The following is a 19,063-nucleotide window of genomic DNA, read 5'->3' as shown; positions in this document are numbered from 1 at the left end:
CTGCCAACATTTGAGTAGCAAAATCTGGAAGATTTCGGCAGCGGTGTGTGGCGAGTTTTGAGGGATGGATGGCAAGGTGGGCAAATGTTGGTTTCAAGGGATGTTGTGCATATAAGTACTTATAGACACCGTATTTTGTATGTATTATGTGGTCTTCACTATATTAATAAATACACAACAACTGTTTGTTATCAACAAAATCATATGTATTTAATTATTATTATGAATGTATTCACAATTAATTTAATCACGTTTCTATCTTTATAACAACTAACTATTGCAATTACGTATTATTTATTCATGACTTTTTTTATGACAACAAAATCATTCATATGAACATCACAGAAACAGTTGATGTAAGCCTGAACAGGTCTGAGGATATGCATTAAAATGTAAAACAATGGCCAGTAGTAGTAGTAGTGAGTGTGTGTGTGTGTGTGTGTGTGTGTGTGTGTGTGTGTGTGTGTGTGTGTGTGTGTGTGTGTGTGTGTGTGTGTGTGTGTGTGTGTGTGTGTGTGAGAGAGAGAGTAAGAGGGGGGGGGGGGGGGGTCACAAAGAGTCAGTCAGTGCGGTTACATGATGGCATAAACCCGATTTCGGCCAAAGACCGACTTCTCTATCCATGGGGGGTTAACTGCGTTATCTCACGGTACATGGCAGTGACAAATCCAGATATTGGCCGCGTCAGTTCAAATGTCACTATCAAATGTGGAATGTTTACAAGCGGGCATCTGCTACCGTTGATTATACAGTAAATAAGTTGTGAAATGAAACAAAAACACATCACAGTTAAAGTTGTATTAGTATTGATTGATTCACATCGATATGAATGGATTACAAGTGTTGGAAAAGTAATATGAAAATATTTGTTCAGTGAATTAGCGCGTTCTGTCCAAAACAGTCGCAGTAAACTTTTCAGTTTCAACGCTTCAGCTTCGTTTCAGTATTTCAAAGTGAATGAGAGGGAGCTCAAGAACAGTGAGCGTCTAGCAGCGATTATCATATCATAGGCATATATGATGCATGTATGTCTATGGGCAGGATCTCAAGCATACGCAAAAGTTGTTGTTGTCCAGTTGTAATCTAGTTTAGAGAGTTACATGCCCGTGTTGTCCAATTTCCAGCGGAATCCGATCACTTATCTGGGGGTGTAAATCTGATTTCAGTCGGACACAGGAAATCTAGATTTGGGGAGTTACATGAATTGGATCTTTGATTGAAACCCAACTACGCTTGAAAACTGGACACATGTAACCGCACTGAGTGAAACAGAATTTAGGAGAAACTATGAGATTGGAAACAAATCTCAGATTTTGCCAGCTATGCATAGAAATTCATTCATAGAAATCCTATATGGATCTAAACAGAATAGCAGTTCAAAGTTAACTACTGTTTTGTAGTATTGTATATGTGTATGGCTGACTTGGCTGCCCTACGTGTTTTTTTTAGATGGGGTGTACTTTGAAGGAGGCTTAGTATAGTTTATTTTGCAAGATAAGAGAGATCACAAATTGCTGTCGTTCAAACGGGTTCTATTCTCTGTAACTATTTTTAACCATACTGAAACTCCTCTCTGAGGAGGCATTGCTATGTTGAATGCAAAGCAATGCCTGATATGTTGACTGACGAACACTGGCATCCCCTTCTGACATTTTCTCTTTCCCTTTGAGTTGGAGTACATGATCTGGCAACTGTAGAACATTGGACAAACATTTTAATTTGATTATTAATAAAATATGTTTGGACCTCATAATAGACAAAACGGGAGGGGGTCGGGAAATGGGTCAGAAATGCGGCAGAAACCAGGGAAAAACAGGAGACTTGGCAGGTCTGCTGAGGATGCTTCTTTTAGGGGTCCAAGCAGAAAGGCTTTTGGATCCCTATTGTGTTCGTTCTGAATCTTCTTTTTATTCCACAAAATGCGATGGGCCCTCTTTTAAGTGTATGTAGTGACAAACTGAATCTACCCTGTGAGGCTACACTATTAGTTATGGATGACCGAGTGAATGATGAATTTCGTATTCACTACTGCTTTTATTCCCATGTCTGATCAGTGTGTTTATTGTTTGTCACCCTCTGCTACTGCTGAGCAATCACACCTCAGATTTTCTTGTGTAATGCATCTCTAGTTCACTCCTATTTATTTATGTTATTTATTTATTATTAATTTAAAAAAGGAAAGTTTAAAGTGATGTTTAAGGCTTTTGCTCTGGTATCGTTTCAGTATTGGAATCGAGATATTTAGGCTGGTAGCGCATTGAAGTCATCATTTCAGTTTTGTCCACTAAATGTAGTGCGATGTTCATTTTTTTCAGGCCTTATTCTGTACTGGGTAAAATGTATGACAAAGAAAACGTTTTTAGTGAAAATCACTAAGAGTGCATTTGTTTTACATTATTGTTCATTGTTAAAAGTGTGAAGAGGAAAATGACCAGGCCATGCCACTTGGAAAGCAATCAGTGGCAGGCTATTGTTAGTCAGCCAGTGTTAATCCTGATGTCATAATTGTTTTATTTCAGGTTATTTCAGCATAATTTATGAAATCAATCAAAAATCATTTGTAATTCATACATTGAGCACACAGGTGACTACGTCAAAAGGGGCTTACAATGACCTACAATAAGTCTACTATATCCAATCCAGGAGACGATAGTAAGCCATGAATCTCAAATTCAGGCTACTTTTAAGAAGAAAGATTAGAGAATTGCTTGTGGAATCAGGGAATGCTGCCACTGTGACAACCACTTTAGTGCTCTATTAAGATGCAGCCTTGTAAGGAGAGAGAGAGAGAGAGAGAGAGGGAGAGCAAGAGTTGCTTAAACAATGCATTTTGGAAAGAGGAAAAAATGTTTCACATTTTTTGTTATCAGATGGTGAATTTGTGCGGCGTGAAAGAAGAAGGCAGATGGAAGTGCACCTCTGCGGTGTGGGTTGTTTCCTCTAAGGGAAGTCAACCCACCTTTTAATTTCACTGGTGTTGTTTATCCACAAGCAATTTGATGACAAGGTCTAAAAAATGTATTTTCATTTTAGGTAGAACTTACATTACTTTTATTCAATCGGCAGATGCTTCTTTCTGAAGCGATTTACAAAGGAGGCAACGTTCAGTCAAGTACAACAGGTTTCTTCAGAGTAAACATTGAAGTGCTATGCACAGAAGTTACTTCCTTGGGTGCAGTATAGTAAATCAGAGCTAAGGAAACAATTTCAGTGCAACTGTTTAGTATATAAAAAGGAAAGGTTACTGTGATGTTCCTGTGTTCCAGCATCAATGCCAGGGAGGCGGTGGAGCGTGACAAGGAGCAGGGTGACATGGGTGCACTTGGCCTGATAAAAGACCAGGCCTGCAGTTGACTTCTGGACCATCTGGAGTGGTTTGATTGTGCAAGGTTGCAGACTTGCCAGTAGCAATTTGCAGTTATCCAGTCTAGAGATAACAAGTGCCTGTACCGACAATTGCTCAGCATATTCAACCAGTGACGTTATGATGGATGGTCTGAGACTAGAAGCTTAGTCTTTACCATGCGTAACTGAAGACGGCACAGAAGACGGGTGTGACTGGATAACACACCAGAGAGGTGGAGTACTGATAGAAGAGGAGTGGGCTTAGAGTCCCTGTGGACCCCAAGTCTTGAGCCACAGATCTCTACTTGATGCTACAGACACGTTTTAAGAAATCTCTAAGGAAGATAATAAATTTACTTCTGGAACCAGGGAACACCCCCTGTAACATACCTATATTGTGAACGTGAGCAAAAGATGTCATTCTGTCGTTTTGGGGATGTGACTGAGGGAACTTTGGTAAAAACAGGAATATTTGCACAACTGTGAAAAGGCTGGATTGATTGGCTTTCATACACTGGATGTATAGCCATGTTGGCCCACTGCCATGGACGCCAATTGAAAGCGTTATTGCTCCGTGTCCGAAACGCAACAGGTAAGCATCCAGTTGGTCCCGGGCTTTAAGGCTTCCACACACCAGATGCACACATACTCAGATTATAATACAACCTATCTGTTGACACTCTTATTTATGGTTCAGTTCAGTTCAGGGTTAAGGGTTGTGTTTGATTTAAGGTGATGCGCAGTGAACAGAGCATCTAAAGATCAAACTTGACTAAATCACTGACTGATGGTGGCCTAATGATATTAAACAGGACCAAGACCTTGAGCCAGGCCTTGTGGCAAGTTGCATTTGTTTTCTGTTTGCAGAATACTGACTGACTTCCCCTTTTGTTTATTATACCAGTATCAACGGATGGTGTTCGTTTAAAAATAGTTTGTTTTATTTATTTATTTTACATTTCTCTACATGAATTGTTGGTCATTACCAACAGTTGTATACTGATGGACAATGAGGTCAGTAAGCTATTAGTGTACTCTTCTGAATGTGATGTACTAGTAACAGGCTATATGCCTACTTACCCCAACTCTGCTCTCCACACATGCATAATCAACCATGGCATGGTCCTGATGCACGCAAATATTGTGCAGGATTGTATCTTATTACTAATGCAACATATGCTTAATGTTTTAGAACAAAACATACCAGCACATTGTAATATTATCAGTAAAGACCGTAATTGTCACTTGAGCAAAGTCAAGGCACAGACTGTAGTTTTCTTTGCTGGCTGACAATGATAGATTTGTTGCCAGATTCTTCTTTCCTTCTGTCTCTTGCACTGCACTGTGTTCTCTCATTTCTTTGTTGCACAGAAATATTAGTGGGGAAGGCTGAATTTCTCCCTGAGTGTTATAGAATATGATATAGAAATATGTCTTTAACATCCTAGTTATAGCTCAGCAACCTGATGGCCGGTGGCCACGTCCCCCTCCAGCTGCTAGGGTCAAGAAGAGAGGACACCCTAACTAAGGAGCCTTCACAGCCATGATCCTAGGAGCAGGCATTGTGTTGAGCAATGTGCCCAATGTTTTTGGTGTAGGCTACTTGAGGGGTATGCGTGAAAGGTCAAGTTGGTAATGGTATGGTTTAGGTAACTGTTACATTGAGTGTTTGAGTCCTTTGAGTCCACCAAGCAAAACAATTCAGAGAGATTTTCCCCTGAGATTTTGGTTACATTTTGTTGAAATAAACTACCAATGACATGATAAAAAATTGTGTTAAATTGATTGATTGATTGCTATTATGTTATGCTGGGATCTACCTGGCAAAAATGAAAGGACTCATAATGAAAGGACTCGTACTCATACTTGCCATACAGGCAAAAATTAAAGGATTCATACTCTCCAGGTAACACGATTCTTGGTGTCGGGGTACCACATTCTCCAGTGAGTCTCAGTCTTATGTACAGTATCTATGGGAATTGTCCCAAATTAGCAGCCTTAACCTTATCTCACCCCCAAGCCTTCTCTTCACTCTCTCAGACCCCTCCCACTCTCATCTGTCTCTTCACTCTCTCAGACCCCTCCCACTCTCATCTTCACATTTTCAGGCCCCTCCCACTCTCATCTGTCTCTTCACTCTCTCAGACCCCTCCCACTCTCATCTGTCTCTTCACTCTATCAGGCCCCTCCCACTCTCATCTGTCTCTTCACATTATCAGGCCCCTCCCACTCTGATCTGTCTCGTCACTCTCTCAGGCCCCTCCCACTCTCATCTGTCTCGTCACTCTCTCAGGCCCCTCCCACTCTCATCTGTCTCTTCACTTTCTCAGATCCCTCCCACTCTCATCTTTCTCTTCACTCTCTCAGAAAGTGGTGAACATGACTTAAAATATAGCAGGAAACAAAAACAAAACAAACAAAAACAGAAAACACAGCAAATTGCAAGAAACATTAGTCAATGTCATCCTTCTCCCTCTTTCCTCTCTCATCAAATAAGTCATATAAAGTATACCCCTTATGAGGTGTGTCACAGTGACATTATGCTACAATAAAAAAATACAACATACTACACACAAACATCTTTACATACGGTGAACAGCAAGGGACTTGCAAGTGATAAGCAAGTGACATGTGAAGGGTTGGAGGTACTGGAGTTGATGCTGTGTAATAGAGTGTAACAGGTTTGTTAAAATCCACCTTATCCAAGTTGGGTGGCCCAGACCATTTTTGGTGTCCCCCCTGCCAATCTGGGCAATTAGCAGTTTCCCAGATGCAGGCTCCAATTGCAATCAGTGAGTGTTTGTGTGTGCGTGTGTATGTGTGCAAACCATTTCTGTTGGGTGCTAGTGGTTAAAACAGTGGGAATAAGTGTGCATTTAATGTGCGGTCGCACCACAACCGTCACATAGAGATAACAATAACAATGGTAGTAAATAATTGAATGTAATACAAAATCATTTGAAAGAAAAAATAATTATCTCCTTCTGTTCTTAAAGGGAGACCACACCTTTGGACAATGCATTCCTTTTGGTGAGCAGGGTACTATTCGGCGTCACTCGCTAAGCGGTTTAGCGAGCTAAACTCCAGGCTAAAAAAAGACAACACCACTTTAGCGGATTCGGCGAAGCAACTTTTGCTCAATTTCCATGGTAATTAATCGCTTAGCCTTAGCCTGCTCCAGGGCAGGCTAAGCAAAGTTTAGCTGGCTAAACTTGCCATACCCACGCCAAAAGGAGGGATCCCATTGACAAGGAGTCAGTTTGATTAGCGTAGGAAGAGTTCTTTGCGATCGCCAAGAAGATCCATTTTTCCATAATGATGAGTTCTTGTATGAGCGCTACCGATCCACCCGACAAGGAATAATTAATTTAGAAGACCTTCTCGAGTCATTTATTGCATAGGCTACACCACCGTCAAACATTGAATGTCATCACTTTCTTGCCAGTGGTAGCCTTCATTTTTGTAATGTAGGCGATGCGGAGAACAAAGCACTCATAATTATATGACAGTGGTAGATAGTACAATTGAGACATACAGTTGATAAACCCGAAATAACTTTCATGTAAACGTTAGTATTCATGTGCAAACTAAAAATCACGTCTCAGGCTGTTTGCACATGAATACTAACGTTTTATTTGATCCCAGGAAATTTGAGCACATAACCCAAATAGATATTGGCTAAAGTTGTTTTACTACTTTAACTTACATCATTGCAAACGTTTAGTTTTGGAAACGTGTCTAGTGTTTGTGCGGTAGTGAATGGTGGTGGAGGTGGGTGCATGATAAGAAGAGAGAAATAGACACAATTTCTTTTCATTGCTTAAATGTATTGAATCTCTTATTAATACATTCACATTTAGTCATTTAGCAGACGGTTTTATTCAAAGCGATTTAAAACTACAATTCTTACAAGGGTGAGGGGAGTTGAACCAGTGATTTATAGCATGCAAGCCAGACGCTTAACCCGCTGCACCATAGTACCATATTGTATTGGGAGAAGATGTCACGTATTATACCTCTTATAGACAGTTTCTTTTATTGCTGTGGTAGCCACGGGAGTGTTGAATTTTGACATGATTATGGTCTTGAATTCTTCATAACGCGTTCATGATCATATCCTGCGTTATCGGAGAAAAAAAATAGTCTTTTTCTTTGAGTTTAGACCATTATACCTTTAAAAAAAATCATGGTTTTGGGGATCGACCTTTCTTGCCTTTTGAAGCAAGACGTGCACGCGCAATTTAGCTGACGAGATAAATTAACTTGAGGTTAAAATAAATTAGCGCCCGTCGCCAGACCGGTTTGGCCTGTTCTCATTTAGCGAGCTAGTTAATCTCCAGTTGCGAGCTAAATTAATTATCTTAGCTTCAGTCGTACGCCGAACAGGGCCCAGGTGTAATTTGTTATTGTTTTGAAAGTTACATTGTAGTAAGTGTTAACAAATGACTTTTGTTTATATAGAATGTCGAACAGTGGAATGAAATGAGCTGTCCGTTCAAAATAAAAGTAATGCAAAATGAAAATATGTATTGAAAGACTGGTAATAGAGGGACGGAAGATGCGAAGTATTTTTTAAATGTTAATTCTCTTTTTGGGAGATATCCTGTGATATCCTGTTTTTCTGTCATCTTAAATCTGTTCCAGGTTTAACTGGTGCTGCTGACATCGACCATGTATGGATTTTATTTGATAATTTTTGGTAAAGACATGTAAAGATACCTCACTGATTGCCTTCCATGTTGGGGAAAGACAAATGACTGTTTCCAAGTCCAATTTTCTGTTTAAATGTCTGCAATACTTGACATCATCTTTTTGTGAATTAGTATTTACATTACACCCTGTCTGTACTTTCATTAGGCAGTGTAATGATACTTTGTATTTATAGCTCTACCATACATGACTGAAGACAGATACAATAATGAATTGATCTAATGAAGTGAAGCAGGGATGGGCTTAGGAAATGGAGGGCGATCTTATAGCTGAGCCAACTGGGTACTATTCGGCGTCACTCGCTAAGCGGTTTAGCGAGCTAAACTCCAGGCTAAAAAAAGACAACACCACTTTAGCGGATTCGGCGAAGCAACTTTTGCTCAATTTCCATGGTAATTAATCGCTTAGCCTTAGCCTGCTCCAGCGCAGGCTAAGCAAAGTTTAGCTGGCTAAACTTGCCATACCCACGCCAAAAGGAGGGATCCCATTAAGGAGTCAGTTTGATTAGCGTAGGAAGAGTTCTTTGCGATCGCCAAGAAGATCCATTTTTCCATAATGATGAGTTCTTGTATGAGCGCTACCGATCCACCCGACAAGGAATAATTAATTTAGAAGACCTTCTCGAGTCATTTATTGCATAGGCTACACCACCGTCAAACATTGAATGCCATCACTTTCTTGCCAGTGGTAGCCTTCATTTTTGTAATGTCGGCGATGCGGATAATTATATGACAGTGGTAGATAGTACAGTTGAGACATACAGTTGATAAACCCAAAATAACTTTCATGTAAACGTTAGTATTCATGTGCAAACTAAAAATCACGTCTCAGGCTGCCTGAGACGTGATTTTTAGTTTGCACATGAATACTAACGTTTTCTTTGATCCCAGGAAATTTGAGCACATAACCCAAATAGATATTGGCTAAAGTTGTTTTACCTACTTTAACTTACATCATTGCAAACGTTTAGTTTTGGAAACGTGTCTAGTGTTTGTGCGGTAGTGAACGGTGGTGGAGGTGGGTGCATGATAAGAAGAGAGAAATAGACACAATTTCTTTTCATTGCTTAAATGTATTGAATCTCTTATTAATACATTCACATTTAGTCATTTAGCAGACGGTTTTATTCAAAGCGATTTAAAACTACAATTCTTACGAGGGTGAGAGGAGTCGAACCAGTGATCTGTTGCATGCAAGCCAGACGTTTAACCCGCTGCACCATAGTACCATATCGTGTAGGGAGAAGATGTCGCGTATTATACCTCTTATAGACAGTTTCTTATATTGCTGTGGTAGCCACGGGAGTGTTGAATTTTGACATGATTATGGTCTTGAATTCTTCATAACGCGTTCATGATCATATCCTGCGTTATCGGAGAAAAAAAATAGTCTTTTTCTTTGAGTTTAGACCATTATACCTTTAAAAAAAATCATGGTTTTGGGGATCGACCTTTCTTGCCTTTTGAAGCAAGACGTGCACGCGCAATTTAGCTGACGAGATAAATTAACTTGAGGTTAAAATAAATTAGCGCCCGTCGCCAGACCGGTTTGGCCTGTTCTCATTTAGCGAGCTAGTTAATCTCCAGTTGCGAGCTAAATTAATTATCTTAGCTTCAGTCGTACGCCGAACAGGGCCCTGTATTACTGTACCAGTTGTTTACATACACCATACAGATTGACCTACCATGTGCTTTTATACAGCTCAGATATCTGATTACCTTAGTGAAGGGAAGGATGTAGAATAAGAAGGTGTTACGTACAGTGTTCTGTATGTCATTTATGTTATATATGTTATAGGCCTACATGTATTGTGTTCTGTTTTGTGTAGTTGGTTTGTGTTGTTGTTCTGTCTCCTCCTCCTGTTTTCATTCTCCAAATTCTCAGATGTGCACACCTGGTCCCAATCACCAAATCACCACACCTGTTCCAGATCTCCCATCAACCATTCCCCTTTAAATAGTCCTGTGTTTGTTTGTCAGTGTGGAGTGCTTTGGTTTGAGCTGTGGCAGAGCTTTGGTTGAGCGCTGTTGGCTTGTTTTTTTGGAGTGTATTTTGCTAGTGTTTACCAGTGGTTGCGAGTGCTTGTGAGTGCTTGGCTTCTTTGTTGGTTTATTGTATTGTCTTTAGTTATTACACATTTGTTTAAACCTTATTACTTTAGTTGTTAGCAGCCTACTTTAGTTTTGTCTTTGTCTTTGTTAATTCTTTTGTTGTGCGCACAGGGTCAATAAGGATAGATAAGATACCCTGGGGTTTACATATTTCATACACGTAGGTTTACCTGTTGTTAATACCCTAGGTTAGAGTCAGCACCACCCACTGTACTTTTTGGGTGCAAAGCACCTGTCAATGGGGGGGTGGGTTTTGTTATGTTCTTTTCTTTGGTGCCACTGACAGTCCTTGTTGATCCCTGTGTTGCCTTTTTGTAAATAAACACTTTATATTGAATTCACCTTTTGTCTTGGATTTTGTGTGACTGCACCCTCACTTGCCCAAACCTGTTGCCCTTATGTTGCGTCCTACTCCGAGCCATCAGGGGGCGTAACAGAAGGCAAAAAAGGAGAAGTCTGCACAATCATTCTGACACTTTGGAGCTTTTTTATATAAAGATACACCTCATCATATGAATAATTTCTTAATATACCGCACTGACCAAGGCTGCTTCACCATTGACTACCACTGAGGCCCTGACAGGATAGTCTTTTTTGCTTAGAAAGGTTCCTAACTGAGAGAAATTACCCAGAAGTATGTAAGTGGCAGCCATGATCAGAGCTGGTTGAATTCTCTAAAAGACAAAGAAAAGGCACTTCTATGCTTTCTTTACCTCCTTTAGAACAATGTACACTGAAGTATCCATTGCGAAAGGAAAGGGGATAGCATTGCCTATAATTCCTTGCAAAAGCAACAACAACCCAATTAACCACCAATGGATGTGACCCACTTCAATAACTTCCGCCTTCGCATAATTAGATGCTTCGTGCAGTCGGATTCCTTCTGATCTTCTCATCTTTTCTTGATCTCATGAAGTTTTCCATTGTGGTCACCTCCTGGAAACAACCAAATTAGTCAAACCAGTTTCTTGTCATCCCCTGTACCAAATATGTAACCTTTGAAATTTGATGACTGGCAGACGAGAGGTGGAGCGTAGAAAAAAGATGCAAAGCAAGAGAAAGGATGAAGAAATGTAACCCATTTGTAATCACAGACATTTTGAAAAGCAATTCTTATTTAGTTACCTATTTTTCTTAAGTAAAATAAATACATTGCAAATGTCAATACATTATGGATATAGTGGATATAGTTCTTTATTTTTTGTATTATAAATAAATCCACTCTTCTCATCAGGAGGTAAAATATAGTATATTTCATTATACTAACTTAGTAGGAAGCGCTACCTTCACAAGTTTACAAATCACAAAATTATTTGATGTAGTGTAGACTGTAGAGCTCACATATAAAGAGCATTAAAATCCAAATGAACCCAATAAATCCCAAACCCACTTTACGACTGAAATAAACCCATGCATCTCTCCCCCAAGAAGGGCAAGGTGGTGGAGCTGGTCTCTGAATTGAAACAACAGTTTTAGCATAAATGCTCTGTAAAGAACAGCATTCTGCTAAATGTAAACAAAGGTACATGAGAGCTGACTGTATTTTCACCTTTTCGACTGGAATATGTGGTCCCGGTTAAGCCTCAGATCGTATCGGCTAAATTGAAATCCTGACAAGATTCCTTAAACTAAGTATGAAACACTGTTACTTACTCTTAGAACTAACTGGATATGGGTTAAATAAATATAGACTACTTACCTCACGGGACGTCTGTGCTTCTTCCAACTTGGAATGAGGTCCAAATTAAAACCATATAGCCTACGTCCCTCACAGTTATGGATTGGATGGACAAGTAAGCCTATGGATTATTTTTTAATAGATCAATACAGTGATTCTGTGGTTACAAGCACTCTTACTGCCCTTATCAAAGAGCATGTTCAACCTGTGAGAAATATTAATCTGTCTCATGTCCCAGTTTTACCATTTCTTTAACACACATGAGCGTATTTCATAGTAAATAGGGGACAATTAGCCTACTTTGTCTCATTGTGCTCTCTTGTCCACTAGTGACTGCACTGCTCAGTGAATCAGCCAAAAGTGGTGTCCTACTGCATTATTTTTTTTTATCAGACTTCAATTTACACAGATAGTAATGTCCCATCATACGTCCTACAATAAAAAAAAATGGTGTTGATTAATATGACTGCATAATGATTCCTCGCCCTAGAACCGGGGACGGTGACGGCTACAACCATAGCTGTCGCTCAAGTTTCTTGCTAGGATTTGACTGAAGTAGCGATACTGTTTGATATCAGCACAAAGTCATATCCAAGGTAAATTTCTGTAATGGCCTCCTCTCCTCAATTAGATGAACTATGGCCTCTGCAGTAAAAAAAAATATATACAGCCGCGGAAAAAATTAAGAGACCACTTCAAAATTATCAGTTTCTCTGGTTTTACTATTTATTGGTATGTGTTAAAGTAAAATGTACATTTTAGTTTTATTCTATAACCTACTGGCAACATTCCTACCAAATTTCAAATAAAAATATTGTCATTTAGATCATTTATTTGCAGGAAAATGACAATTGGTCAAAATAGCAAAATTGATGCAGTGTCTTCAGATCTCGAATAATGCAAAGAAAACAAGCTCATATTCATTTTTAAACTACACAATACTAATGCTTACACTTAGGAAGAGTTCAGAAATCAATATTTGGTGGAATAACCTTGATTTAAAATCACAACTTTCATGTGTCTTGGCATGCTCTCCACCAGTCTTTCACATTGCCGTTGGGTGACTTTATGCTACTCCTGGCGCAAGAATTCAAGCAGCTCGCTTCTTTTCATGGCTTGTGACCATCCATCTTCCTCTTGATCACATTTCAGAGGTTTTTGATGGGATTCAGGTCTCGAAATTGGGCTGGCCATGACAGGGTCCTGATCTGGTGGTACTCCATCCACACCTTTACTGGCCTGGCTGTGTGGCATGGAGCATTGCCCTGCTGGAAAAAAACACTTCTCAGAGCTGGGGAACATTGTCAGAGCAAAAGGAAGCAAGTTTTTCTTCCGGGACAACGTTGTACTTTGCCTGGCTGAGGTTTGTAAAAGACCATAAGGATTGAAAAAGCGGACTGGAGGTTCTTCTAAGTTCGTCTTCTCTGATGAGTCCGATTTCACAGTAGGTGCAAGACTCTCTGGCTTGTAGGCCTCTCCAGGTCTCCGTCTAACCATCAGACGACCATGTGTTGGGCAAAGCTGAAAATTGGACTCATCAGAGAAGACGAACTAGAAGACCCTCCAGTCCGCTTTTTTCAATCCTTATGGTCTTTTACAAACCTCAGCCAGGCAAAGTACAACGTTGTCCCGGAAGAAAAACTTGCTTCCTTTAGCTCTGACAATGTTCCCCAACTCTGAGAAATGTTTTTTCCAGCAGGGCAATGCTCCATGCCACACAGCCAGGCCAGTAAAGGTGTGGATGGAGTACCACCAGATCAGGACCCTGTCATGGCCAGCCCAATTTCGAGACCTGAATCCCATCAAAAACCTCTGAAATGTGATCAAGAGGAAGATGGATGGTCACAAGCCATGAAAAGAAGCCGAGCTGCTTGAATTCTTGCGCCAGGAGTAGCATAAAGTCACCCAACGGCAATGTGAAAGACTGGTGGAGAGCATGCCAAGACACATGAAAGTTGTGATTTTAAATCAAGGTTTTTCCACCAAATATTGATTTCTGAACTCTTCCTAAGTGTAAGCATTAGTATTGTGTAGTTTAAAAATGAATATGAGCTTGTTTTCTTTGCATTATTCGAGATCTGAAGACACTGCATCTTTTTTGCTATTTTGACCAATTGTCATTTTTCTGCAAATAAATGATCTAAATGACAATATTTTTATTTGAAATTTGGTAGGAATGTTGCCAGTAGGTTATAGAATAAAAAAAAAATGTACATTTTACTTTAACACATACCAATAAATAGTAAAACCAGAGAAACTGATAATTTTGAAGTGGTCTCTTAATTTTTTCCGCGGCTGTATATATAGCTGCAAGCAGCGATGGCAGTTTCCTCCTCCAAACATTGCGAACCAGGGAAAAATGTAATTTTGTGACAATTTGTCACTGTATAGAAAAATCCATGCTGCAGACTTGCCAATGGGATATTACATTTCAAATCCAACATTTACAATGCTTTTGCCTTGAAGTTTAGACTGAGTGGAGGTTGTGTGTGTGTGCGCTTACCCTGTGTGTCTGTGAGAATGTATGTGTGTGACACCAAGCTGTGTGTCTGTGAGAATGTGTGTGCGTAAAACAAAGCCTGCGCGTGTGTTAAGGGGAGACAGAGTGTGTGAGATTTAGGAGCCGCGCGGATGAGGAGACAGAGAGACATTCTATAGAGAACCACCCTAGCAAGTAGTCAAGCATGCATGTTTCAAATATATTATGTGAGACACGTGCGGAGGAGCAAAGTAGCAGAGAGGCAGACTTTCTATTGAAAATCACCCTAGAAATTAGCCAAGCATGCATGTTTCAAATATTCACCAAAAATCTACTTTTCATCTTACAGTCAAATTTTTTTCATATTTGTGTACTAAACATTCTCAAGTGTCTTCACATGAACTTGTGATTGAATCAGAGTATCACTTTTTGACGTGTGGATGTGTAAAGCATTATTTTAGCGTTAACACTGTATCTAATTTGCTTTATATCAATCATGTTTCAAGATATGAAGTTGCCTTTGCACATATGGAGGACCGAAAGTGCCACAATTCAATAAATAAATACACCATCAATAATTATTTAAATGTGTCATTATGGTCGTATGGTACTACATGGTATTAAAAAGTTAAACATAATTTAAGTTTTGTCGAAATTAATTTGCCTTCTCGCTGGAAGAAGACCACTTGTGAAGTAGCTAACATGTTACAAGATTCCATAACGTTAAGTTTTGGTGCTGGAAAAATGTCTCTCTCCAGGCAACTCAGACTAAAGCAATGGATCAGACTAAATCAGCGTTAGCCCCGCCCACTGACTTTGATGGGTGAGTTTGACAGATAAAATAAATTATTGATGCGCTGCAACACAGGACCATGACATAATTAATTAAATAGTGAAATAATGAAATTATTATTTTTTTTACACAAAATGAATTGCTATTTAATTAATTAATGACACATTTAATAAAACATTTATGTATTTAATTCCCATTTTAATTAATTAATGACACATTTAAATCATTATTGATGGTGTATTTATTTATTGAATTGTGGCACTTTCAGTCCTCCATATGCACATGGGAACATGTTGTAGTGTCTTCCAGTGACATATCAAGTTTGGTGTTGATTTCTCAAAGATTTGCCAAGATATGACTTCACTTCCTGTTTGGCGACTTTTCTGCTGAATTTGAGTGGCTGTACCGGACAAACGGTTGTGAGGATCAAAATGATCGATAACTTTTGTGAGGCTATGTCTGAAGATCACCTCTGGTGATTTTGAAGAAGATTTGCCAAAAATTGTAGGAGGAGTAGGCTTTCAAAGGTTTTTGATAAAACCGGAAATAGCGGAAAATCTATACAACCGGAAATCGACGCCATAGGGTCTGTTAAATTCGTCTTGATCCAGGGAAGGTTGTCGCTGCCAAATGTGAGGACCCTGCCTGATGTGAGTCCGCCGCTGCCTTATGTGAGTCCGCATGCGCAAACACAAACGGTTTACGGCAGAAGGCTCAGGAGCAAACTATCCAAGACGTGCATGCTCATACATGGTTTAATATCAACGTATCTTCTCTTAACGCATAATGTAGGTTTATTTAACATAGTGTTTTATAATTTTGTCAACGGTTTACAGCATAGGCTCAGTGTCAACATATGGGGCTATGTTGAATTACTGTTACTAGTAGGCTAATGAATGCACTGCTTAACTAATAATTCAATAAACATGAAGCTTAACATCATAAACCTTGGTGGATTTCAAGCGTAAACAAATGCGCTTGTCATTCCACTTCATGCTGTAGCCTACACCACCAGCATTACCTGGCTCGTTGTACTACAATAGTGTCGCAAAGTTTGCGCATGCGGACTCACATCAGGCGGGTCCTCACATTTGACAAAGGTACCTCATTTTCGAAAATCGGCCATACGGTTCAAAAGTTGCGTGTGTTACAAAAGTCCAACTTTGACCTGTTGTTGGCGCCAGAGTGGTGTAATGAGAGCCATGAAACTTGGTGTGAATGAAGAAGGGACTGTCCCAAATTTCACAAAAAGTTACCATATGGTTCTAGGGGCTGCCATTGACTCCCATGGTACTAACAGAATACTACTAACAGATACAATAGGTTACCTCCTACCGGAGGAAACCTAAAAAGGAAGGAAGACAAGATAGGCTACATAACGAAACGTTAGATATGTCAGCCACTTGATACTTGATTTCCATTCGCCTGATACATTTGCAATAATATACACATGGTTGTCGCTGTATTTGAGAGGACATGCAAGTCTTCAACATCGTCTCAGCGGCATGTGTTGTCGCTGTATGTTTTCTTATGGGTTTCATTTGAAGCACCACCAGGTGTCAGTGTCGTCTGACTGCGTTCTCGGGAGGGTATGGTTCTCCTGTGCTCAACGGTTCCGCATCACGCACAATGACTGCAGATCACGTAGGCCCTACCTACGACAAGGTTCCACTTTACAAGGAGAATTTACTATACAGAATTAACTAACACCATCTGCTGGCACTCTCTTTACAATGATAAATAGGCGTAGGTTTGAGTTATTGTTTTTATAATTGGTTGTTATTTTGATTACTTGCCACCATGGTGGGAGAGAGTAAGGGAGAGTGAATGTATGTAGTATCCTTCGGATAGGACTATACATGATGGACCAACAGATCAGATTGTTGGAATTGTATGCAAATCCTCACACTTACAGGATACGAATAATCTCAGATCACTAAGTACTAATACAGTCACTACAAACAGGTTCCAAGTTTTACTTTGCCAAGCTCAGGACATTCTGTTTTCTAACATGCATTACTCAAGGGGAGTAAACAGAAGGACTGTTTTCTTTAGTCACACAGGTAACACACTCTATTAGGAATGTCTGGAAATTACTAATAAAATGTGCCTTGAAACAGCAAATGTGATGGGAAAAACCTTATCCTGCAAACATGAGAGTATTTGTCTTTTTACTGTAGTCTATGGGGTAATTCATACAATTTGTTGACACATATCTACATGGCAAAGCTAACTGAAAAAAGGGGAAGGCTTGGTTAGTTCTGTGGGTCATCAAAACATAAACTGTCAGTATGTCAGCACTGTCTGTTTAATCCAAACAGAACAAAAAAAGACAAACATTTAACCAATGTGGAAATTTGTTTATAGCATAACAGTCCATTTGTGCAGCTACAATTTTGCCTGAATATATAAAACAGACATTCAGCTTAAATCATTTGGAGGATAGTTTGGTATGTTTCAATACATAGAAAAGTTATGTACAAACAGTCATTCCAGCGGGGTACGCCGTCCTCGGAAATGGGGCATGTAGTCTGATTCAAATTGTGAGTGGAATATTTTTGTGACGTGCAAAGTGTGTGTAGTGCATTTAGTGCACCCCGTGAGACACTCACAAGAGACAGAGAGTCTATATGGAAGTGAAAAACATTGATATACATTTACCTTTTTTGTTGTTGCCAGAAACCAACAGGAACTACAAAAAAAACGCCTCTTTCTCTCTTTCCCGCGCACAGACTCACTGACATAACACCCCAGTCTAGTCCTACACGACTAGTCTTGAAATACCATCCATGATTAAAAACAATTTGACACCCACCCGTCAGTTTCCATCAACCACTTTTTGAAATCTACTCAGGCATTTAGTCTGTCACACATGCACCAACTTAATCTTTTCCTTTTTTTCTCCTCACAATACAAGTTACTAAGAGATAATCATTGGCTGATCATGGTCCCTTTTATTATCAGTATTTACATCTGTAAACAAAACAAAATAGTAATTAAACTATGTAACTCTTAAAGGCCGACCACTTGAATGGTTATGCATTTCTTTTGAAATATGTAGATTATTTGTAATTTGAAGTTCATGTGATAATGTGTAGGTAATCTGGCAGCAACATTACCTTCAAATATGTTTAATGTATGAACAAAATACTATTTATAGGGCATGGCAGTCTTCTGGTGGCACTTGAAATAGCCACAATGCTAAGGTCAAGGGGCTCAAAAGGACCAAAGATTGTCTCAAACTACTAGCAATTAATATTTTGTACAACAGCCTGCCACCTCCCCCAATAGCTTGATCAACAGAAGCACTGCAGCAAATGTACTCAAAATACAGACCGCTACAGCCTGTCGCTGAGCAGTGATCTGAGCCTTGGTGCTATAAACTTGTTTCAACAATGAGGCAGCAAGCTTGACAAATCTCTTCTGTTGTTTGGCTAACACTTCCTCCTTCTCATGTGAGCTAAATGCCTATGAGCAGCCTTAAACAGCACATTAAACTAATTTCCACTCTAGCAGGCTAAACAAACTCAGCCAGCTAGCTACCGTGCTAACCAATCATAATGATTTTACCCCCTATAGCGACAGTTGTATGCTATCCATAAGAAATGGAATGATTCTAAGAAAGCTGGACAATCTGTCTGTTCCCAGCTAGTGATCCCTGGAATGTTGTTCATGAAGCATCTCAAGGGACAAAGCACTGATAATTAGCAAGGTAAAGATACGGGCATGTGGAATGAGGAGAAGTTAAGGTTAAGATATTCCACATCAGTGCTTTCCATGCTGAGATGGTTGATGAACACAGGCCCTGATCTAGCCAGCAAGACCCTCCCCCTACCAACCCCCCCCCCCCCCCCCCCCGAAAAATAAATACATAATAAATCCAGTTGAACAGTCACCTAGAGGAAACCTCCTCCCCCTCCCCCAACCCTTTGTATTTACAGGTAAAT

Source organism: Sprattus sprattus (assembly GCF_963457725.1).
Source record: "Sprattus sprattus genome assembly, chromosome: 3".
In the NCBI taxonomy this organism is placed as follows: Eukaryota; Metazoa; Chordata; class Actinopteri; order Clupeiformes; family Clupeidae; genus Sprattus; species Sprattus sprattus.
The sequence above is the reverse complement of the archived record's forward strand: the minus strand, read 5'-3'. Positions refer to the sequence as shown.